Here is a 24147-nt window from a genome sequence, read left to right as displayed (position 1 = left end):
CACCCACCTTGGCCTCCTAAAGTGCTGGGATTATAGACGTGAGCCACGAAACCCGACCAACAGATCTATTTTCTACACCAAAAACTTGCTTTTTATCCCAATCATTCCCATCTCACTTGCCGAGTTGCTCAAACCAAGCACTTACGAGCTAGCCTTGGTTACTCTCTTTCATTCACCCTCCTACACTCAATCTACCAACAAGATCTGTATACTTCATAATGTCTAAATGGAAACTGACTTCTTAATGCCTTCACAGCTTCCACCTCAGCCCAAGCCCCGTCCATCTCTGACCTGGACTAGAGCTGTGTCTGGAATGCGTTTCCTTCTGGTGGGTTCTTGGTCTCGCTGACTTCAAGAATGAAGCCACGCACCCTCTTGGTGAGTGGAGTTTGTTCCTTCAGATGTTCAGATGTGTACGGAGTTTCTTCCTTCTGGTGGGTTCATTGTCTTGCTCACTTGAAGAGTGAAGCCGCAGACCTTCACAGCAAGTGTTACAGCTCTTAAAGGTGGCATGTCCAGAGTTGTTTGTTCCTCCTGGTGGGTTCATGGTCTCACTGGCTTCAGAAGTGAAGTTGCAGACCTTCGCAGTGAGTGTTACAGCTCTTAAAAGTAGTGTGGACCCAGAGTGAGCGGCAGCACCATTTATTGTGAAGAGTGAAAGAACAAAGCTACCACAGGAAGGAAGGTTACCCCAGTGGGTTGCTGCTGCTGGCTCTGGTGGCCAGGTTTTATTCCCTTATTTGGCCCCGCCCACATCCTGCTGATTGGTCCATTTTACAGAGCGCTGATTGGTCCATTTTTACAGAGTGCTGATTGGTGCATTCACAAACCTTTAGCTAGACACAGAGTGCTGATTGGTGTGTTTACAATCCTTTAGCTAGACAGAAAAGTTCTCCAAGTCCCCACCCGACCCAGAAGCCCAGCTGGCTTCACCTCTCAGTGCAATAGTCTTCCTTCTTCCACTCTTGCTCCTTGAAATCCATTCTCCCTTCAGCTGCCATAAAGCATATACTTCCCTACTCAAAACTCTTCAAGAGCTTCCCAACTCACTTATAATAGATTTCAGACTCCATATGAGGCCCTTCATACCCTGGTGACCAACTTAATGCTCTGACAACCAACTTAATGCTCTTATCTCATCTCCTGCCCCTCTCCAACTCTCTCACCCAGCTGCAGCTTCACTGCCCTTCTTGCAGTGACTGAAACATGGCAAGCTTTTTTCCGCCCTCCATCTTTATCCTTATTTCCCTCTCCACTTAGAACGTTCCTCAAATTTTGCTTGCCATGACCCTTTATGTCATTTAATTCTCCACTGATATGTCACCTCCACAAAAAAGTCATTTCTGATCACCATAAGCAAAATACTCCCATTCCTTTTACCTTGATTTATTACCTGAAATCGTCATGTGAGTCTATCTACTTTTTTAAAAAATCATGTATTTGACCTGCTAGAATGTGATCTCTATGATGGCAGTGTTTATATCCTGTTCACCACTATCACCCACACCTAAAACAGTGACTGAAACATGATCAATATTCAACAAATATACGTTGAATAGATAAATGGCCCATTTGGGGCAATGAATATATAAGCATCTTTCTACTAAGAAAAATGACTTATCCCTTTTAGGAAAATAATCATAATTACATGAATTACGCATATGCTGACTATTTTGACATCTGAAAAAGTTTTGCTTAAAAGCATAGAATATCTGCTGTGACAGTTGTTGGAAATTTTGACTGCCTAGCATATTTCCCCTCTTTGTGACAACACCCCTAATTTCTTTTACAGAAAAGACCTTCTCCATTGTGTGCAGTCTTGACGAAACCATAAATCAAGGTTCTCTTGTCATCCCACCCCATCACACTATTCCCTTTCTCTGTTTCCCTTCTCCTTTCTTCTCGCTCTCTGTGTCTCTCTTTCACCAGGCTAAGAGGTAGAATCACAACACAAGCCAGAATAATTTTTTTTCCAGAACTTTGTTTATTGAGATTTGTAACTTAAAGGATTGAAAATGTGGGTGGTTAACTCCACACAGACTCACCCTTCGCAGTGCAATCCCTGATGGAGGCTCCACTCCTGATTGTCCTGGGCTTGCTTCTTGCAGGCCTAGCAGCCCCTGCCCACGTCCACCTGAACCAGATTAGTAGCTTTCCCTGGGATAACTGGGACAAAGGGAAGGACCCTGTGGTGATCAAAAGCCTGTCTCTGGAAGCTGACCCCAACGTAGTTCCTGGGAACGTGATCGTCAGTGCTGAGGACAAGAACCAGTGTCCCCCTCAAATCTCCTCTGAAGGGAGGAATTAACTGTAGAGAAGGAAGTGTCTGGCTTCTGGGTCAAGATCTCATGCATGGAACAGATTGGCGGCTGTGCCTATGAAAACTTCTGTGATGTGTTTGATATTTTCATTCCCCCTGGGGAGCCCTGCCCAGAGCCCCTGCATACCTATGGGCTTCTTTGCCACTGTCCCTTCAAAGTAGGCACCTACTCACCATGAGTGAGTTCACTGTGCCTGACCTGGAGCTGCCCAGCTGGCTCAGCACCAGAAACTACCGCATTGAGAGCATCCTGAGCAGCGGAGGAAAGCGTCTGAGCTGCCTCAAGATTGCTGTCTCTCCCATCCTGGCTAACAAGGTGAAACCGGTGGCGGGCGCCTGTAGTCCCACCTACTTGGGAGGCTGAGGCGGGAGAATGGCATGAACCCAGGAGGCGGAGCTTGCAGTGAGCCCAGACTGTGCCACTGCACTCCAGCCTGGGCAACAGAGCGAGACTCGGTCTCAAAAAAAAAAAAAAAAAAAAAAAGATTGCTGTCTCTCTAAAGGGAATATAACATGGCATCAGCCACAGCAGAATTAAGGGATATGAGGAAGGTTCCTTTTCCTCTGTCTTGTGCTTGTCAATGTCAAATTTTGACTCTCTGCCCCCCTTCAAGCCCCTTTCTGCAATGAGTCAGCTATCCTCACTGAAAATCATTGTGTGCCACTTACATTTTAGGCTGGGACAAGCAGCCCTGAACTAAGGCAGGATGAGTTGGACAGTTTTTTTGTTTTGTTTTGTTTGTTTGTTTTTTGAGACAGAGTCTCACTCTGTCACCCAGGCTGGAGTGCAGTGGCACGATCCCAGCTCAGGGCAACCTCCACCTCCCAGATTTAAGCGCTTCTCCTGCCTCAGCCTTCCGAGTAGCTGGGATTACAGACAGGCGCCATGGCGCCCAGCTAATTTTTGTATTTTTAGTAGAGACAGGGTTTCTCCACGTTAGCCAGGCTGGTCTCGAACTCCTGACCTCAAGTGATCTGCCCGCCTTAGCCTCCCAAAGTGCTGGAATTACAGGGTGAGCCACCATGCCTGGCCAGAGTTGAACAGTTCTTGATAGCCCAGGACATCTGCTGGGCTGGCCACATTACCCATCCTCCTTTAGACATTCTCTCTAAAGAGCTTCATTCATTTCCAAAACAGTTGAGGAATGGGAACCAATGTGTTTTGGGGCCTCATGTTTACACTGATCTAATCTTGACCTCCTGAAAAATCTTTGTGACTTTTCTTTTGTCACTGAGTTAAAAGCAGAGTGAGAGTATTAACATTTTTGTTCTACTCCAGCTCCCTCTTACAATTAAGGGGAAAAGTAGTTGGTCTTAGTCTATTTATCCCTTAACTTCTATGATTAATTTTGATTTCTTTTCTAGATTTGCCCAATTAATACTGGGGTACAGTGTATCCTGGAGAGCAGGGTGTGTGGGAGGAGTCTCTTGGGGGAGATAGGAGATAGGAGTGTTTACACTCTATTGTTTACAAACACAGGTGCCCACAGGGCCAAGCAAGAGATGAGTGACAAGGACCGTGAGAAACAGGTTGCTTCCAAGGGAGATGTTTGTTTTTCCTTTTTAGATAAAGATAATACTACAATGTAACTCTTTCTTATTCTATACAGAAAGTCACAGCACATGTGCATTGATACAAGGCTGCTGAGGCCTGGTCTCCAGTTGGAAATATAATTAAGGGTGACAAGGACTGGAGTAAGTTGGAGAGTACACAGCCAGCCAGTCTGTGACGACAACTGCTACCTTGCTATAACAAGTTAGTGCCACATAAGAATGTCATAGGCCCAGTATTTGACAGATAGTTTCAATTTTTACTCCTAGAGAAGCCAAAAATCCAGAATTTTATATGAAATCTTACCGTTTTAAAAGATTGGCAACTAATTATTTTTCTTTTTCTTTTTTTTTTTTTTTTTTAAACAGAGTCTCCTTCTGTCACCAGGCTGGAGTGCAGTCACACGATATCGGTTCACTGCAACCTCCACCTCCCGGGTTCAAATGATTCTCCCGCCTCAGCCTCCTGAGTAGCTGGGATTATAGGCACGCACCACCACACCCAGCTAATTTTTGCATTTTTAGTAGAGACAGGGTTTCACCATGTTGGCCAGGATGGTCTCGATCTCTTGACCTCGTGATCCGCCCGCCTCAGCCTCCCAAAGTGCTGGGATTACAGGTGTGAGCCATAGTGCCCGGCAATTATTTTCCTTAAACACTGTGCAGCCCAAAGGGGCTGAGCGGACATGTGAGTGGGGAAAGCCAGCTTGTGGGTGGCCATTTTGCAGCCTCTGATCTAAGACGGTGCATTCCTTGTCCTCTTAAAACAAGTGGCACCACTTCTCCCTCCACAAGGCCAAATCCATCGTGTCTGATCTTAAGGAGAAGGCCCTTCCAGTGCTAGGAGAGGTATGGGCAGCCTCTCATCTGTGAGCTATGGGGATCAGCAGGCCACCTGCCCCAGTCTTGGAGCTCTGTAGGGTGAATGAAGCAGATGTGGAAGAGTTGGCCCCACCAACAGCTGCTTTGTGGAGCAGGGGTCCAAGGAAGATAAGGTGGACTCAAGGTCAGGCTGCCTGGATTTGTCCGCCACCCTGTTATGCCATGACAACTTCTGAACCACACACCAGACCTGAGTTCTGGGCTCATTTGAAGCCTGGAATAGCAACAAATATTTTTACCTTGCAAAAAGAAAAGAAAAAGGCAGGTGTGGTGGCTCACACCTGTAATCCCAGCACTTTCAGAGGCTGAGATGAGCAGATTATTTGAGGCCAGGAGTTCGAGACCAGCCTGGCCAACATGGAGAAACCCCCTCTCTACTAAAAATACAAAAATTAGCCAGGCATGGTGGTGTGTGCCTGAAGTCCCAGCTACTCGAGGAGGCACCAGAATCACTTGAACCCCAGAGGAGGAGGTTGCAGTGAGCTGAGATCGCACTACTGTACTCCACCCTGGACAACAGACTGTGACTCTGTCTCAGAGAGAAAAAAGAGAGAGAGAGAGAGAGTTATTATTAATTCTTTAGGAATAACTAGATTGATACAAAAACTACTGTTTGTTCTTTTTTTTTGTTTTTTTTTTCAGACAGGGTCTCACTCTGTCACCCAGGCTGGAGTGCAGTGGTGTGATTACAGCTCACTGCAGCTTCAACCTTCCAGCCTCAAGCTATCCTCCCACCTCAGCCTCCTGTGTAGCTGGCAAATAGACACACACCACCAAGTCCAGCTAACTTTTGTATTTTTTGTAGAGACAGAGTTTTGCCATGTTGCCCAGGCTGGATTGTCTTTTATATTTAGTTATGTTTAATTATATGTGATAAATGCTATAGAGTTCTCATTAAAATGAACTATAGCGAATTTTTAAGTAAAAAACAATTTGCATAATATATTTTTAAAATAAGCACTCCTAAAATAATACTGTATATTTTCATCAGTTTATTTGTATAAATATGCATATAAATGGATAAATAAAGACCCCAAGGATACATGCAAACTAAAAATAGTAATTAATTATGTAGAAGAAAAAATTGGGGGAGTCAAGGATGACTGTAGCTTAATCTGTCATAAATATATGAACTTAAAAACATAATTTTAAGGAGAAAAAAATTTAAGTACATTCAGAGGCACAAAGTCTGCTTTTGAACTCCTTTAAAAATATACAAGTGCAGACATAAAAGCTCCATGGGGTCACAATAAAATTGTAAAGTCTTGTGTACTATTATCATAATCGTAGGATGACCAATCATAGTGATTTTCCCAGGATGACTGGTCATCTTACATAATGGTATCCCTTAGAGTAAAAAACAGTGTTTTTTTCTTAAGTTTGGCAGGATAATTGCTGGTATATGTAGTAAATAAAGTCTGGGGGGACTCAGGCTTTTTTCTAATGCCTGGGCATTGATAATACAATCAGTCTATATAAGATTTATTAATTTAGCAAACAGTAATTGATCGTTTATTGTGTGTCATCACTATAATAGTGATATAGGAGATAGAAAGAAATCATTTAGGTAGATTGTTAGGATGAAGAGACTCCCCAGCAGAAAACTTTCCTTCTAACAAAAAGCAGCTCGGAAATTGCTCCCTTTCTAACCTCATGCAGTTCAAAGAAATCACTTCTCCTCTAACAAAGAGCAGCCTGGAAGATCAGGCTGTAAAACACAGATAAGCAACTTGGGCACAGAGTGGGGAGCTTCCTGGTTATCACCAAACTTCACATACCTACAATGGGCCCCAGTAAAAACAGTGCACTTTTTTTTTTTTTTTTGAGTCGGAGTGTCGCTCTGTCGCCGAGGCGGGAGTGCAGTGGCATCATCTCGGCTCACTGCAAGCTCCGCCTCCCAGGTTCACGCCATTCTCCTGCCTCAGCCTCCCAAGTAGCTGGGACTACAGGCGCCCGCCACGGCGCCCGGCTAATTTTTTGTATTTTTAGTAGAGACGGGGTTTCACTGTGTTAGCCAGGATGGTCTCGATCTCCTGACCTCGTGATCTGCCTGCCTCGGCCTCCCAAAGTGCTGGGATTACAGGCTTGAGCTACCGCGCCCTGCCCCCAGTGCACCTTAATAAGCACATTCCTTTCCCTTTCTTTAGCCTCACTAAGATAGGGAAGCTGGAAGCATGCACTGGGCGGGGGAGGCCTGCAGCTGCAAGAAGGTGCCTGGGAACGGGCACAGAAACTCTCCCTCCCCTTTTATCACACGCAGATAAGCAGCAGCACAGCAGCACAAACTAAGAGCCTGCCTGCATAATCAAAGAATGGGGTGGGGCTATTAGAAACTCTGCTCTATGCAGACGGCACACCTGGTCCTAACCAGTTCTTCAGGCCCTATGGAGGTAAGACACCCCCTTCTCACTAGCTCATTTTTTAAAAACCCTGACATTTTTACTACAACTTGGCAATCAGTTTGGACCCCTCTCTGTGACAGACAGCTGTTCTTTCTTCTCACCTTTTAAACTCCTGCTCCAATCTCAGTCTGTATGCATCTGCATCCTTGATTTCCTTGGCCATGAGATCAAGAACCTTGGTATTTACCCCAGACAATGAGCCTGTTTTAGAAGTTCCTATAGATCCTATAATAAGTGAGGCACAATCCCTTTATTTACTTATTTATTTTTGAAACAGAGTCTCATTCTGTTGCCCAGGCTGAGGTGCAGTGGTGTTCCCGGACCAAACCAAGGGTCGGGTTCCTTATTCTCTTGGCCCAATAACGAGATGCAGATGAACTGGGAGAAAAGGGAGTTTTTATTTCTATAACTGGTTACAGGGAGAAGGGCTGGAAATTATCGCCAGACCAACTCAAAATTACAAAGTTTTCCAAAGCTTATATACCTTCTAAGCGATATGTGTATGTGTAAGTGTGCATTTACCTAAAGACATAAGCGATTAACTTCTTTTAATCTGTAACTAAGATCTGAGTCCTGAAGACCTTCCTCTGGAGCCTCAGTAAATTTACTTAATCTAAAAGGGTCCAGGTGCTGGGGTGTTTACCGACCATTATCTTGTCTCCTGCTAAGTCATGGAGGTTTGGGGACTTATTTTAGTCCCCAATAAAGCTTGTTTGTGGAGGCCTGGAGAGTTTCTTCAGGCCCACAATAAAACTTGTTTAATCCTCAACAGGTCCTGTTAAGAATTCCTTCATTATCTTGTCATGCTTTAAGGCCGAGGAAAAGCCTAAGCAAAACTCCTGGCGGGCTTTTGTCACATTCCAGACTTTGTACAAGGGCACTAGCTCTTTCAGCTTTCAATATTTAACTTAACCACTCAATCAGTACTGAAACAGTTGTTATCGAGGCCTGCATTAGTGGGACCTGGCCTGCCACAGTGTGATTACAGCTCACTGCAGCCTCGATCTCCTGGGCTTAAGCAATCCTCATGCTCAGCTGAGACTACAGGTACACACTGTCATGCGCATCTGTGTGAAGAGACCACCAAACAGGCTTTGTGTGAGCAACGAGTCTGTGTTTATTTCACCTGGGTGCAGGCGGGCTGAGTCCAAAAAGAGAGTCAGCAAAGGGTGGTGGGATTATCATTAGTTCTTAAAGGTTTGGGGATAGGCGGTGGAGTTAGGAGCAATGTTTTGCAGGCAGGGGGTGGATCTCACAAAGTACATTCTCAAGGGTGGGAAGAACTACAAAGAACCTTCTTAAGGGTTGGGGAGAAACAAATCACAATGGTGGAATGTCATCAGTTAAGGCTATTTTCAGTTCTTTTGTGGATCTTCAGTTGCTTCAGGCCATCTGGATGTATACATGCAGGTCACAGGGGATATGATGGCTTAGCTTGGGCTCAGAGGCCTGACACACACCACTACTTTTTTTTTTTTTTTTTTTTGGAGAGATGGGGTCTCACTGTGTTGCCCAGGCTGGTCTCAAACTCCCAAGCTCAAGTGATCTTCCTGCTTCAGCCTCCCAAAGCACTGGGCTTACAGTTGTGAGCAGCTTCACCAAGCCATGGCACAATCCTTATCCTCAAATACCTTAGCATCCCAAGAAGAAAATACACAAGTAAGCAGGTAACCCAAAGACAGTATTAAGTGACAAGTAAGTAGAAGGAGCTGCGGGAGCACTTGGGTGGAACATCTAACAGCCTTAGGAGAGCAGAGAAGCTTTTCTGGAGGAAAGCACAAAGGCAAAAACAAGAATTGTGTGAAGGCCAACCCTACAGACTGCCAGATGTTCCTGCAACATCTCTGTGACACCTACATTAGTCCGTTTTCACACTGCTGTAAAGAAATAGCAAGAGTGGGTAATTTATAAAGGAAAGAGGCTTAATTAACTCACAGTTCCACATGGCTGAGGCAGCCTCAGGAAATTTACAAAAAATGGTGGAAGGCAAAGGGTAAGCAAGACAACAGGAGAGAGAATGAGAGTGAGCATAGGAAATACTGCCACTTTTAAAGCCATCAAGATCTCGTGAGACTCACTCGCTGTCATGAGAATGGCATTGGGGACACCGCCCCCATAATCCAATCACTTCCCACCCTCGACATGTGGGGATTACAGGTCCCTCCCTTGACATGTGGGATTACAATTGAAGATGAGATTTGGGTGGGGACACAGAGCCAAACCATATCAACACCTCTCCCCTCCTGGAGCTTCCACAGTAGCAATTGGTGTTACACTGATCTGTGAGCTCCCTGAATGTCTGCTTAGAGTTGTTAGAGGCAGGACCTGCTCCATCTTACTTTGTAACTACAGCAAGGCTGTCATGTGTGAATGAATAAAGAGCTTTTACTGACCAAAAAAAAAAAAAAAATGTAAGTGATGGAAAGTATTAAATCATCATATCGGCCAGGCACAGTGGCTCATGCCTGTAATCCCAAAATTTTGGGAGGCTGAGGCAGGAGGGTTGCTTGAGCCCAGGAGTTCAAGACCAGCATGGGCAACATAGTGAGACCCCATTTCTAAAAAAACAAAAAAATTAAAAATTAGCTAGGCATGGTGGTGCACAGCTGTAGTCCCAGCTACTCAGGAGGCTGAGGCAGGAGGATTGCATGAGCCTGAAAGGGTGAGGCTGCAGTGAGCCATGATTGCACCAGCACACTCCAGCCTGTATGACGCAGTGAAACTCTGTCTCAAAATATGTCTTTAAAGATTTTTTAAATCATCATATGTTGTGTCTAAGGGCAGGAAGCAATCAATCAATCAATAAAATAAAAATAAATCATCATATGTTGTGTCCAAGGGCAGGAAGCAATCAATCAATCAATAAAATAAAAATAAATCATCATACGACGGGAAGCATCTTTCTTTCTTAGTAATATATAAGATAATGGTGGGGCCAGGTGCAGTGGCTCATGCCTGTAATCCCAGCACTTTGGGAGGCCAAGGCAGGAGGATTGCTTGAGCCCCGGAATTTAAGACCACTGTGGGCAACATAGCAAGACCCCCATCTCTATAAAAAAATTAAATTGGAAAAATTTAAAAAGATAATAGTGCATCTTAAATTGATGGCATCTTAGATTCAATTAAATGTGGTATTTTAAAAAGGATCACTCTGGTTGCAGTGTTGAATAAAGCCAGTACGGGAGGTAAGGAGGAAGGGGGAAAATGAGAAAAGCAGAGAGATGATTCAGGATGCTATTGCAGTAGAGAAATGATGGTAACTGGGATCAAAGTTGTAGCATAGTAGAAGGGAGAGATTGTCTGATTCTGAATGTATTTTTAAAGGGCAGTTGATAATGGACAGCAAGAAATGAGGAGTGAAGGAAAGAGAAGACTCCAGGATTAGTTCAAGATTTATGACCAGGACAACTAGAAGAAGGGAATTGCCATCTTCTAAACTTTCAAGTTCTTAGCCACAACTTGGCCACTAAAAATCTGAGTAACTTTAGAAAAGTCATTACCCTTCTCTGAACCTCAACTTTCACACTCGTACATGAGAGATTTAAACCAGATCAGAAGTTCTCAAACTGTGTTCGGTACAGGTGCCTTATGATGCTTCTCAGGAGATGGGAGAAAATTCAGGCAAACTGGATTACAGGCTGTGTATAGTAGCAGTCTATGTAAAGTTGCATTTAAAAACAGGAATTAAAAGTATTTAAAATAACTATATGCCAGGTGCAATGTCATGCACCTGTCCCAGCTACTTGGGAGGCTGAGGTAGGAGGATCACTTGAGTTCAGAAATTTGAAACCAGTGTAGACAACATAACAAGACTCTATTGCTATAAAAAATAAAATAATTAATTAAAAACATATAGCTACCACAGTTTGTTAATGAAAATGTACTATAAAAGATGTAAAGTGTAACTTCAGTAGCATAAAATGGGATAAGGGAGAAGTAAAAGTATACAGTTTTTGTATGTGCTTGAAGTTAAGCTGTTATTAACTTAAATTAGAATGTTATAACTATAAGATACTTTATGTAAGCCCCATAGTAACCACAAAGAAAAAATCTCTAGTAGATACACAAAAGATAAAGAAAAAGAAATCAAAGCGTACCACTACAAAAATTCAACGAATCACAAAGAAAGACAGCAAGATTGGAAGAAAGGAACTACAAAACAGTTAGTAAACAATTAATAAAATGGCAATCATAATTTCTTACCTGTCAAAAATTACTTTAAATGTAAATGGATTGCTGGGTGCGATGGCTCATGCCTGTAATCCCAGCACTTTGGGAGGCCAAGTCAAGCGGATCACTTGAGGTCGGGAGTTCGAGACCAGCCTGACCAACATGGAGGAACCCCATCTCTACAAAAAATACAAAATTAGCCATGCATGGAGGCACATGCCTGTAATCCCAGCTACTTGGGAGGCTGAGGCAGGAGAATTGCTTGAACCAGGGAGGCAGAGGTTGTGGTGAGCCGAGATGGTGCCATTGCACTCCAGCCTGGGCAACAAGAGTGAAACTCTGTCTCAAAAAAAAAAAAAAAAAAAAAGTAAATGGATTAAATTCTCCAGTCAAAAGACAGAGAATGCCTAAAAAAAAAAAAAAAATTCAACCATATGCTGCCTATATAATTCAATCATAAAGACACATTTAGACTAAAAGCAAAGACATGGAAACAGATATTTAATGTAAATGGAAAACAAAAGAGAGCAGGAGTGGCAATATTTATAACAGACAAAATAGATCTTAAGTAGAAAAACTGTAAAAATGGATAAAAATTGTCATTATATAGTGATAAAGGGGTCAAGTAATCAAAAGGATATGACAACTTTATTTCAGACATTTAGAGAGAAGGATGTAACAACTGTAAATATATACACCCCCAACACTGGAGCTCCTAAATACATGAAGCAAATATTAACAGATCTGAAGAGAAAGATAGATTGCAATATGATAATAGCAGGAGACTTTCAAACCCTATTTTCGATAATGAACAGATCATCCAGACAAAAAATTAATAAGGAAACATTGGACTTGAACTACACATTAGACCATGGGTGTCCAATCTTTTGGCTTCTTTGGGCAACATTGGAAGAAGAATTGTCTTGAGCCACATATAAAATACACTAACAATAGCTGATAAGCTAAAAGAAAAAAAAATCTCATAATGTTTTGAGAAAGTTTACGAATTTGTGTTGGGTGACATTCAAAGCCATCCTGGGCTGCATGTAGCCCATGGGCCATGGGTTGGACAAGCTTGTTTTAGACCAAATGGACCTGAATGATATATATAGGACAATATATCCAACCCCACTAAAATACACATTCCTCTCAAGTATACACACAGAACATATTCCAGAATAGATATGTTAGGCCACAAAACAAGTCTTTAAAAATGTAGTCCAGGGGCAGTGGCTCATGCCTATAATTCCAGCACTCTAGGAAACTGAGGCAGGCAGATCACTTGAGGTTAGGAGTTTGAGACTAGCCTGGCCAACATGGTGAAACCCTGTCTCTACTAAAAATACAAAAAAAAAAAAAAAATAGCTGGGCGTGGTGACGGGTGCCTGTAATCCCAGCTACTCAGGAGGCTGAGGCATGAGAATCACTTGAACCTGGGAGGTGAAGTTTGCAGTGAGCCAAGATCATGCCACTGCATTCCAGCCTGGATGATAGAGGGAGACTGTCTCAAAAAAAAAAAAGGAAAAAACTCTAAGAGGGTGCAGTGAGAAAGAAAATGGCAGATAGGAGACAGGTCTAATGTGTAGCTCCCACTTGGATGAACAGAACAGCTTGTAGAGACTCACATCGTGAAATTTTGCTCAAGTACCACTGCAGGAACATATCAGGAAAACTGAAAGAATTCACAGACCCTCTGAAAGAAGCAGTTTGCTGTTGCAAACTCTATGAGATAGTAGAAAAACTGTGAGTTCCCAGCATGTGAGGTGGGGGAAAGCCTGCCTCCAAACACACATCCCCACTGAGGAACCTGAAAATCCAGATCACAGGAGAAGAATTTAACCTTACCTAGAGCTAAAACAGATTTAGGGAGCTGAGCAAAATATGAAAAGTAGAAAAAGCAGTGGGAAGAGCCTTGTAGGCACTCCCAGTCCCCAACTTGAGCCCAAGGAAACCGTCCCTGACTTAATCTCACAGGGGTCCTTGGGGAAGGCAGCCAGAGGAATTAGGGAAGGGTCAAAGGGTGAAAGAAGCTTCTAGCTGAACTTTGTAATAATTTTGACCCAGCACGAATTTTTGTGAGCAGAACTCAGGGGGTGAACAGGAAGTGCAGATAGCACTCAGAAGCTACAGCCAAAGGTGTAGGCAGACAGGGAGGGGCAAGGCCTGAAAGTTCTGCTACCCTTCTCAGCAGGGAAGCTTACGGCCTGGGGCAAGAGCTCAGCCCCGCATGCCAGCTGCCTGAACATAAACTCGGTGCTGTTGGCAGGGCACAGCAGGAATGAGACGGCCTTGCTGGCTGCGTGGAAGCTGGAGGAGGCTAACCACCGCTGGCTTTCTCCACTTCCCTGGCAACCTGGGTGACACAGCAGAGGCAGCCATAATCCCCCTGGGAACATAATTCCATTGGCCTGAGAACCACACTCCCCATACCGGACAGTGGCCTCAGCAAGCCCCAAAGAAGAGTCTGAGCTCAGACCCATCTAACCCTGCCCCCATCTGATAGTTTTTCTCTACCTGCCCTGATAGCTGAAGACAAAAGACATAAACTTGTGGGAGCTCTATGGCCTTGCCCATCACCTGAGAAGCCTGAATACTTATCCTGACCAACATAGGGTAAGCTTATATCCCCCTTCTACCACAGCTGGTGCTCTCTTGAAAGTGCCACTTCCTAGCTGGAGGTCACCCAACTTAAGCCATTATAGCAACTCATAAGAAAACAACCCTGCTCCAAAGAAGGAGAAAACAACAGCTAATTCCACTGCCTACAACATGGCTAACCAGAGGTTCCTGAATCCTTCCACATGACAACTTCACTGCTAGGATTACCAGCATTCTAGAAACACAGTGCACTAAACAAAAGTACAACCAACAATTCCCACAGAGTCCACTTCACTCCCCTGCCACCTTCACTGGGTATCCACAGCTGGGAGACCAAAAGACAGATCACATCACAGGACTCTTTGCAGACAATCCCCAGTACTAGCCCAGAGCCCAGTAGCTCTGCTGGGTGGCAGTAACAATCACTGCAGCCCAACTCTCAGGAAGCCCCCATCCCAGGAGAAGGGAGAGAACACCACAGCAAGGGATCACCTGGTGGAACAAAAGAACCTGAACAGCAGCCCTTGAGTTCCAGATTTTTCACCTGGAATAATCCTCCCAAGTGAGAAGGAACAAGAAAAGTGATTCTGGTAATATGAAAAAACAAGGTTCTTTGACACCCCTAAAAGATCACACTAGCTCTCTAGCAATGGAACCAAACCAAGAAGAAACCTCTGAATTGCCAGATAAAGAATTCAGAAGGTTGATTATTAAGCTACTCAAGGAGGTACCAGAGAAAGTGTAGGGTCCAGTCCTACTGGGCCTGTGGGTTTTTCTCCTCATGTGAGGAGATGAGAGATCATAGAAATAAAGAGATAGAAGAAAAGACAGCTGGGCCCGGGGGACCACTACCACCTAGACACGGAGACCAGTAGTGGCCTCGAATGCCTGGCTGTGCTGTTACTTATTGGATACAAGGCAAGAGGGCAGGGTAAGGAGTGTGAGCCATCTCCAATGATAAGTAAGATCACACGAGTCACGTGTCCACCGGACCGGGGGTGGGGCCCTTCCGTGTTTAGTAGCCGAGGCAGAGAAAGAGAGGGGACAGCTTATGTCATTATTTCTTCTATGCATTTCAAAGACTTTAGTACTTTCACTAATTCTGCTACTGCTGTCTAGAAGGCAGAGCCAGGTGTACAGGGCGGAACATGAAAGTGGACCAGGAGCGTGACCGCTGAACCACAGCATCACAGGGAAACGGTTAGGCCTCCGGATGGCTGAGGGCGAGACTGACTGTTGTCAGGCCTTCCACAAGAGGTGGTGCAGCAGAGTCTTCTCTAACTCCCCTGGGGGAAAGAGAGACTCCCTTTCCCGGTCTGCTAAGTAACGGGTGCCTTCCAAGGCACTGGCATTACCACTAGAACAAGGAGCCCTCTAGTGGCCCTGTCTGGGCATGACAGATGGCTCATACTCTTGTCTTCTGGTCACTTCTCACTGTGTCCCTTCAGTTCCTATCTGTGTATGGCCTGGTTGTTCCTAGGTTATAATTGTAGAACAAAGATTATTATAATATTGGAATAAAGAATAAAGATACTAATGATTAATAATATTCATATGTAATCATATCCGTAATCTATTTCTAGTATAACTATTCTTATTCTATATATTTTCTTTATCATACTGGAACAGCTTGTGCCCTCAGTCTCTTGCCTTGGCTGGCACCTGGGTGGCTTGCCACCCACAGAAAGGTGAAAACCAACTTAAAGACATTTTAAAAACAATACAGGATATGATTAAAAAATCTCCAGAAAAATAGATATCATAAAGAAAAAACACAACTTCTGGAAATGAAAGACACACTTAGAGAAATACCAAATACACTGGAAAGTTTCAACAATAGACTAGAACAAGTAGAAAAAAGAACTTCAGAGCTCAAAGACAAGGCTTTCAAATTAACCCAATGAGACAAAGACAAAGAAAAAATGAATTTTAAAAAAATGAACAAAGCTTCCAAGAAATTTGAGATTATATTAAATGACCAAACATAAGAATAATTTGTGTTCCTGAGGAAGAAGAGAAATCTAAAAGTTTGGAAGACATATTTGAGGGAATAATAATGAAAAAAAAAGCTTCCTTGGAGATCTAGACATTCAAATACAAGAAACTCAGGGAACACCTGGGAAAGTTATCATAAAAAGATCATCACCTAGGCACATAATCATCAGGTTATCTAAAGTCAAGACAAAGGAAATAATCTTAAGAGCTGTGAGGCAAAAACATCAGGTAAAACATAAAGAAGAACCTATTGAATTAACAGCAGATTTCTCAGTAGAAACCCTATAAGCCAGAGGGATTGGGGTCCTGTCTTTTTTTTCTTTCTTTCTTTTTAAGACAGAGTCTCACTCTGAGGCCAAGGCTGGAGTGCAGTGGCATGATCTTGGCTCACTGTAACCTCTGCCTTCTGGGTTCAAGCGATTGTCCTGCTTCAGCCTCCCGAGTAGCTGGAACTACAGGCACGCACCACCATGCCCAGCTAATTTTTGTATTTTTGGTAGAGATGGGATTTCACCATGTTGGCCAGGATGCTCTCAAACTCTTGACCTCGTGTTCTGCCCCCCCTCGGCCTCCCAAAGTGCTAGGATTACAGGCGTGAGCCGCTGTGCCCCGCCTGGGGTCCTATCTTTAGCTGCCTTAAACAAAATAATTATCAGCCAAGAACTTTGTATCCAGCAAAACTAAGCTTGATAAATGAAAGAGAGATAAACTCTTTTTCAGACAAATGCTGAGAGAATTCACCACTACCAAGCCAGCACTACAAGAAATGCCAAAAGGAGTTCTAAATCTTGAAACAAAACCTCAAAATATACCAAAATAGATCTTCCTCAAAGCATAAATCTCATAGGGCCTATAAAACACAGTGAAAACAGAACAAGGTATTCAGGTAACAACTAGCATGATGAATAGAATAGTACCTCACATCTCAGTAGAAATGTTGAATGTAAATGGCCTAAATGTTTCACTTAAAAGATAAAGAATGGCAGAATGGATAAAAACCCACCAACCAAGAATCAGCTGCCTTCAACTGACTCACCTAACACACAAGGGCTCGCACTGACTTAAGGTAAAGGGGTGGAAAAATATATTCCATGATAATGGAAACCAAAATCAAGCCAGAGTAACTATACTTATATCAGACAAAACAGACTTTAAAGTAATGACAGTTTAAAAAAGACAAAGAGAACATTATATAATAATAATAGGATTAGTCCAATAGGAAAATATGACAATCCTAAATATATATGCATCTAACACTGGAGCTCCCAAATTTATAAAACAATTACTACTGGCTAGGCATGGTGGCTCACACCTGTAATCCCAGTGCTTTGGTAGGCCGAGGCAGGCAGATCACTTGAGGCCAGGAGTTGAAGATCAGCCTGGCCATCATAGTGAAACCCTATCTCTACTAAAAATAGAAAAATTAGCTGGGTGTGGTGGTGCATGCCTATAATCCCAGCTACATGAGAGGTGAAGGTTGCATTGAGGCAAGATGGCACCACTGCACTCCAGCCTGGGTGACAGAGTAAGATTCTGTCTCAAAAAATAATAATAATAATAATAATAATTACTACTAGGCGAAAGAAATGATATAGATGGCAACACAATAATAGTGGGGGATTTCGATACTTTACTGACAGCACTAGACAGGTCATCAAGACAGAGAGTCAACAAGAAATAATGAACTTAAACTATGCCCTAGAACAAATGCACTTAACAGATATTTACAGAGCATTCTACCCAACAACTACAGAATATACATTCTATTCTTCAGCACATGGAACATTCTCCAAGATAGACAATATGATAGACCACAAAACAAGTCTCAATAAATTTGAGAAAATTGAAATTATATCAAGTACTCTCCCAGGGAAAAGTGAAATAAAATTGGAAATTAACTCCAAAAGGAACATTCAAAACTATACGAATACATGTAAATTAAATAATCTGCTCCTGAATGACCCCTGGGTCAACAATGAAATCGAAATGGAAATTAAAAAATTATTTGAACTGGGCCGGGCGTGCTGGCTCACATCTGTAATCCCAGCACTTTGGGAGGCCGAAGTGGGTGGATCACCTGAAGTCGGGAACTTGAGACCAGCCTGACCAACATGGAGAAACCCTGTCTCTACTAAAAATACAAAATTTGCCAGGTGTGGTGGTGCACACCTGTAATCTCAGCTACTTGGGAAGCTGAGGCAGGAGAATCGCTTCAACCTGGGAGATGGAGGTTGCAGTGAGCCGAGATTGCACCATTGTACTCCAGCATGGATGACAGAGTGAAACTCTGTCGCCAAAAAAAAAAAATTTTTTTGAACTGAATGATAATAGTGACAAAACCTATCATAACCTCAGGAATACAGCAAAAGCAATGCTACAAGGAAAGTTTATAGCATTAAATGCCTACCTCAAAATGTCTGAAAGAGCACAAAGAGACAATTAAAGGCCACACCTCAAGGAAGTAGAGCAACAAGAATAAACCAAACGCAAACCCAGCAGAAGAAAAGAAATAACAAAGATCAGAGCAGAGCTAAATACAATTGAAACAAACAAAAAAAGAAAACAAGAGATAAATGAAGCAAAAAGCAGGTTCTTTGAAAAGATAAACAAAATTGATAGACCATTAGAAAGATTGCTCAAGAAGAGAGAAGATTCGAATAAGCTCAATTAGAAACAAAATGGGATGTATTACAAACAATATTGCAGAAATACAAAAGATCATTCAAGGCTGCCGTGAACACCTTTACCCTCACAAACTAGAAAACCTAGAGGAGATGTATAAATTCCTGGAAATATACAACCCTCCTAGATTAAACTAGTAAGAAATAGAAACTCTGACCAGACCAATAACAAGCAGCAAGACTGAAATGGTAACTTAAAAATTACCAACAAAAAAAATGTCCAGGACCAGATGGATTCACAGCTGAATTCTATCAGACGTTCAAAAATAATTGGTACCAATCCTACTGAAACTACTCTAAGAGATAGAGCAAGAGGGAATCCTCCCTAAATCATTCTATAAAGTCAGTATAACCAGCCGGGCTTGGTGGCTCATGCCTGTAATCTCAGCACTTTGGGAGGCTGAGGCAGGCGGATCACGAGGTCAGGAGATCAAGACCATTCTAGCCAACATGGAGAAACCCTGTCTCTACTAAAAAATACAAAAATTATCCGGGCGTGGTGGCACATGCCTGTAATCCCAGCTACTCGGGAGGCTGAGGCAGGAGAATCACTTGAACCAGGGAGTCGGAGGTTGCAGTGAGCCGAGATCACGCCACTGCACTCCAGCCTGGTGACAGAGCAAGACTCCATCTAAAAAAAAAGTCAGTATAACCATAATACCAAAATTAGGAAAGGACAAAAGAAAACTACAGACCAATATCCCTGATGAACATAGATGCAAAAATCCTCAACAAAATACTAGCTAACTGAATCCAACAGTATATCAAAAAGATAATGCACCATGATTAAGTGAGTTTCATGCCAGGGATTCAGGGATGATTGAAATACAGAAGTGAATGTAATACACCACATAAACAGAATTAAAAACAAAAACCATATGATCATTTCAATAGACACAGAAAAAGCATTTTATAAAACCCAGCATTTGTTTATGATTAAAACTCTCAGCAAAACTGACACAGAAGGGATACCTTAAGGTAATAAAAGCCATCTATGACAAACCCGCAGCTAACACTATACTGAATGGGAAAAAGTTGAAAGCATTTTCAATGATAACTGTAACAAGATAAGGATGCTCATTTTCACCACTTCTATTCAACATAGTACTAGAAGTCCTATCCAGAGGAATCAGACAAGAGAAAGAAATGAAGGGCATCCAAGTCAGTAAAGAGGAAGTCAAACTGTCACTGTCTGACAAATAATCATATGTCAAATATGATCATACTCCTAAAAACCCTAAAGACTCATCCAAAAGTCACCTAGATCAGATAAATGGATTCAGTAAAGTTTTAAGATACAAAATCAATGTACACAAATCAGCAGCACTGCTATACACCAATAGCAACCAAGCTGAGAATCAAATCAAGGACTCAAGCCCTTTTACAATAGCTGCAAAAAATAATAAAATGCTTAGAAATATACCTAACCAAGGAGGTGAAAGACCTTTACAAGAAAAACTGCTAAACATGGCTGAAAGAAACCATAGATGACACAAACAAATGGAAACACATCCCATGCTCATGGATGGGTAGAGTCAATATTGTGAAAACGATCATATTGCTAAAAGCAATCTACAAATTCAATGCAATTTCCATCAAAATACCATCATTATTCTTCACAGAACTAGAAAAAAAAATCCTAAAATTCATATATAACCAAAAAAGAGCCAGCCAGCATAGCCAAAGCAACACTAAGCAAAAAGAATAAATCTGGAGGCATTACATTACCCAATTTCAAACTGTACTACAAAGCATAGTTACCAAAACAGCGTGGTACTGGTATAAAAACAAGCAAATAGACAAATGGAACATAATAGAGAAACCAGAAATAAAGCTAAATACTTACAGCCAACTGATCTTCAACAAAGCAAACAAAAACATAAAGTGGGGAAAGGAAACCCTATTCAACAAACAGTGCTGAGATAATTGGCAAGCCACATATAGAAGAATGAAACTGGATCCTCGTCTCTCACTTTATACAAAAATCAACTCAAGATGGATCAAAGACCTAAATCTAAGACCTGAAACCATAAAAATTCTAGAAGACAATATTGGAAAAACCCTTCTAGACATTGGCCTAGGCAAAGAGTTCATGACCAAGAACCCAAAAGCAAGTGCAACAAAAACAAAGATAAATAGCTGGGACTTAATTAAACTAAAATGCTTCTGCACAGCAAAAGAAATAATCAGCAAAGTAAACAGAAAACCCATAGAGTGGAAGAAAATATTTACAAACTATGCATCCAACAAAGGACTAACATTCAGAATTTACAAGGAACTCAAGCAAATCAGCAAGAAAAAAACAAATAATCCCATCAAAAATTAGGCTAACGGTTAGGCTTGGTGGCCCATGTCTGTAATCCCAGCACTTTGGGAGGCCAAGGTGGGTGGATCACTTATGCCCAGGAGTTTGAGACAAGCCTAGGCGACATAAAGAAACCCTGTCCCTATAAAAAATACAAAAATTAGCAGGGTCCAGTGGTGTCTGTGTAGTCCCAGCTACTTGGGAGGCTGAGATAGGAGGATCCCTTGAACCCAGGAGGTGGAAGCTGCAGTAAGCTGAGATTACAGCACTGCACTCCAGCCTGGGCAAGAGAGAGAGACCCTGTCTCAAAAATAAAATAAAATAAATTTTAAAATTTAAAAAAAAAAGTGAGCTAAGGACATGAATAGACATTTATTTTTATTTATTTATTTATTTTTGAGATGGAGTCTCACTCTGTCACCCAGGCTGGAGTGCAGTGGTGCAATCTCGTCTCACTGCAACCTCCACCTCCTGGGTTCAAGCTATTCTCCTGCCTCAGCCTCCCGAGTAGCTGGGATTACAGGTGCGTGCCGCCACACCCACCTAATTTTTTTGTATTTTTAGTAGAGATAAGGTTTCACCATTTTAGCCAGGAGGGTCTCGAACTCCTGACGTCGTGATACACCTGGCTCAGCCTCCCAAAGTGCTGGGATTACAGGTGTGAGCCACTGCACCCGGTCATAGACAATTCTTAAAAGAAGATATACATATGACCAACAAACATATTTTAAAAAATGCTCACATCACTAATTATCAGAGAAATGTGAATCTAAAACCATAATGTGGTACCACTTTACTCCTGCAAGAATAGCCATAATTTAAAAATAAAAAAAAGTTGATATTGGTGTGGATGTGGTGGAAAGGGAACACTTTCACGCAGCTGGTAGGAATATAAACTAGTACAACCACTATGGAAAACAGTATGGAGCCTCCTTAAAGAACTAAAATTAGAACTACCATTTGATCCAGCAATCCTACTGCTGGGTATCTACTCAGAGGAAAATAAGTCATTATATGAAAAAGACACTTGCACATGCACGTTTATAGCAGTGCAATTCAAAATTGCAAAAATATGGAACCAGCCTAAATGCCCAATCAACCAACAAGTGGATAAAGAAAACATGGTATATATACACCATGGAATACTACTCAGCTATAAAAAGCAGTAAAATAATGGCATTCGCAGCAACCTGGATGAAGTTGGAGACCATTAATATAAATGAAGTAATTCAGGAATGGGAAACCTAACATCATATATTCTCACTTACGAGTGGGAGCTAAGCTATGAGGACACAAAGGCAGAAGAATGACATAATGGACTCTGGAGACTTGGGGAGAAGGGTGGGAGGAGGGTGAGGAATAAAAGAATACACATTGGGTACAGTCTACACTGCTCAGGTGATGGGTGTACCAAAATCTCAGAAATCACCAATAAAGAACTTATCCATGTAATTAAAAAAAAAAAGAAAACATTGAACTTGGAGTACACTGTAGACCAAATGGACCTAAAAGACATATACAAATATTCCATCCAACAGTAACAGGATATACATTCTTCTCAAGTGCACACAAAACATTCTTCAGAATAATTCACATATTAGAAGGAGATTGGCATTAATAACCCAGAGAGCAAATGGAAAATACCTGCAGGTGGGGGCAGGGGAAGTGGTAGCAGGGGTGATAGATGAGATGTTGGACTATAGAACGGAAATGAAGAGAAAAAAATTGATAATTTTGAATAAATTGCATGAATACCCTGCTTTTAGTGATTAAAAGAACACTTATTTTTGGCTGGGTGAGACGGTTCACGCGTAGCACTTTGGGAAGACAAGGCAGGTGCATGGCTTGAGCTTAGGAGTTCAAGACCAGCCTGAGCAACATGGTGAAACCCATCTCTACCAAAAATATAAAAATTAGCTGGGCATGGTGGCATGAGTCTGTGATCCCAGCTACTTGGGAGGCTGAGGCAGGAGGATTGCTTGAGCTCAGGAGCAGAGGTTGCAGTGAGCCGAAATTAAACCACTGCACTCCAGCCTGGGTAACAGAGTGAAACTCCGTCTCAAAAAAAAAAAAAAAAAAGAGGAATACGTGTTTTTGTAAAAAAAAGAAAAGAAATAAACCAGAGAGAGGGATACAATGCTGGGAGAACCAGCTACAATTTAAAATCTTGTACATATCTCCCTAAAGTTATTATATGCAAATATAATAATATACAATATAACATATTGGATATTATATTCACTCTAATATTACAGACAATACATCAGCTGTTATATTTATCATATTAACACTGCACAATATAGTGTGATAAATTTAATGTGTTGTATGATAACACGTAGGTAATTATAATATATAATTATATAATAATGTATATATGATAATTATTTTAAAATTAAGAGGACTAAAACTATATCAAGTATCTTTTCCAACCACAATGGTATAAAATTAGAAATCAGCAAATGGAGGAATTTTGGAAAATTCAAAAATATGTGGAAATTAAACAACAGGCTCCTGGACAAACAATGGGTCAAAAAAGAAATCAAAAGGGAATTTTTAAAATAATTTAAGACACACAAAAATGGAAAAACAACATACCAAAATGTATGGGATAACAGCAAAAGCAACTGTAAGAAGGAAATTTATAGCAATAAATGCCTACATTGAAAAAGAAAGATCTAAAAAAAAAAAGAAAACAACCTAACATTACACCCCAAGGAACTAGAAAAAGAAGAACAAACTAAGCCCAAAGTTAGTAGAAGGAAGTGTTACCGGCGGGTCTTTGTTCTTAGAGCTCCCAAGATGGTGGCGGGCTGCTCCCAAGATGGTGGCGGGCTGCTCCCAAGATGGTGACAAGCCTTTTGTTCTCTGACCTGGGGTTCTTGGCCTCACGGATTCCAAGGAATGGAACCTTGGGCCATGTGGTGAGTGTTATAGCTCTATTAGAAGCCATGGGTCACGGAAGAGAACTGTGGAACCCAGTGACTAGTGTTCAGCTCCATTAGGACGAACCTGGGCACTTAGCCATGCAGGAATAATGGCGAGCCTCTAGCCTGATCAGGAGTGGCAATGGGTGCCTCACTGGATCAGAAGAACAGCGGACACCCTGCCAGATCCCAAGGGGTCGAAGTCAACGGGGGGTCTGTGATGGCGGCATTCAGCAGTGGTGGATGGCAAGTGAAAGCTCTGCTCAAGCCAGAACAAACATGGACCAGAAGAGTGTGCAGTTGCGAGATTTAATAGAGT

The 24147-nt window shown here is 42.1% G+C and overlaps 1 pseudogene; it reads left to right on the top strand.

Moving 5' to 3' along the window:
• The first annotated feature begins 2059 nt into the window (after positions 1 to 2059).
• LOC101129480 (ganglioside GM2 activator-like) overlaps positions 2060 to 24147 on the top strand; it is an 87903-nt pseudogene continuing 65815 nt past the window's right edge.

The sequence above is a fragment of the Gorilla gorilla genome, chromosome 1 (assembly GCF_029281585.2).
Source record: "Gorilla gorilla gorilla isolate KB3781 chromosome 1, NHGRI_mGorGor1-v2.1_pri, whole genome shotgun sequence".
Lineage (NCBI taxonomy): Eukaryota > Metazoa > Chordata > Mammalia > Primates > Hominidae > Gorilla > Gorilla gorilla.
This window is presented reverse-complemented; position numbering and strand designations above follow the sequence as displayed.